The sequence below is a fragment of the Lepus europaeus genome, chromosome 7, assembly GCF_033115175.1.
Source record: "Lepus europaeus isolate LE1 chromosome 7, mLepTim1.pri, whole genome shotgun sequence".
Taxonomy (NCBI): Eukaryota; Metazoa; Chordata; class Mammalia; order Lagomorpha; family Leporidae; genus Lepus; species Lepus europaeus.
The window spans coordinates 116,525,921-116,527,214 of NC_084833.1; the positions used below are offsets into that span (position 1 = coordinate 116,525,921).

General features: G+C 43.7%; 1 pseudogene; it reads left to right on the forward strand.

The window, feature by feature from the left end:
• The first annotated feature begins 697 nt into the window (after positions 1-697).
• LOC133765025 (U2 spliceosomal RNA) lies at positions 698-866 on the forward strand (annotated as a pseudogene).
• Positions 867-1,294: the final 428 nt, after the last annotated feature.

Here is a 1,294-nt window from a genome sequence, read left to right on the forward strand (position 1 = left end):
AAAAACGGGGTTATTTTAATGACAGAACACACACACACACACACACATTTCCCATCCATTAGTGTCTAGAGGAGATAATCCTCCCCAGCTGAAGTATACCCTCTTTGTGGGGTTTATCCCTGTCACCAGGTATGGAGAAGCAACAGAGGAAAGCAGGGATCAGCTACTCCTGTAGGGCACAGTCCGCTGTATGGAATCTCCTTTTGCCCACCCACCCAATGGCACATAATCTAAGTCCCAGAAGAGGAGCACAGAGCAGGAGCTGGAACCCATCGACACAGAAGACCCACATTTATTTCTAGGTTCTTCTCATGACATTTCACTTACAAAAAGGGAATAACAGTATTATTCAGGTCTTGAAAATTAAGTCGTCTTAAAAGTGAATCAAGGTTATGAAAGAGGAAGTGCCGTATTGAGTGCCTAGACCACCAGTTCTGTTTATTATTTATGCTAGTCTGGAAGTCTGTCATTGCTCACAACCTATTTTGTAGCTATTTTTACAAATCAGCTGTCTTGACTTGAGTCAGGTGGGGTTTATTTTCTGATTTGTGCACAGTTCTGCTGGGAGGTAAAGAGTGTGGAAAAAAGAGTTGCTCTTGTGAAACCTTGCATGCTAAGGATCCGACAAATGGGAAGCATGGAGCTAGACTTGCTGTTCAGTGGTACAATATGTGTACGATAACATATATATGTTTTAATCGCTTCTTGGCCTTTTGGCTAAGATCAAGTGTAGTACATACATATGTTTTAGTAAATGTGAGTTGTTGGCTTTTTAAAAAAGATTTACTTATGTATTTGAAAGAGTTGCAGCTGGGGCTGAGCCAGGCCAAAGTCAGGAGCCAGGAGTTTCTTCCAGTTCTCCCACATGGGTGCAGGGGCCCAAGCAGTTGGGATATCTGCTGATGCTTTTGCAGGGATGTTAGCAGAGTGCTGGATCCAAAATGGAGCAGCTGGGAGTTGAACTGGCACCCACATGTGATGCAAGTGTGCAGGTTTGTGGTCTAATCAGCTATGCCACAGCACCGGCCCCGAGTTGTTATTGGCTTTTTAAAGAAAGAATATTGCTACGTGGCTGGATTTTCTTAGTAATCCTTTTTATACTATCTCATCACTCCTTTCCCCAACTTCCAGAGTTGCCTGATCCCCGGACAAAAGAAACCTAGATGCTTACATGAGAAATAGGCCTGGATTTCTTCCCAAAGTCCTATCTCCCTGATGTTGTTACTTGCAGGGATCAGACTTGCATGCTGCCAGGAACATTTCTTCTGTATGTTGTAATGACTCATGCCCCTGG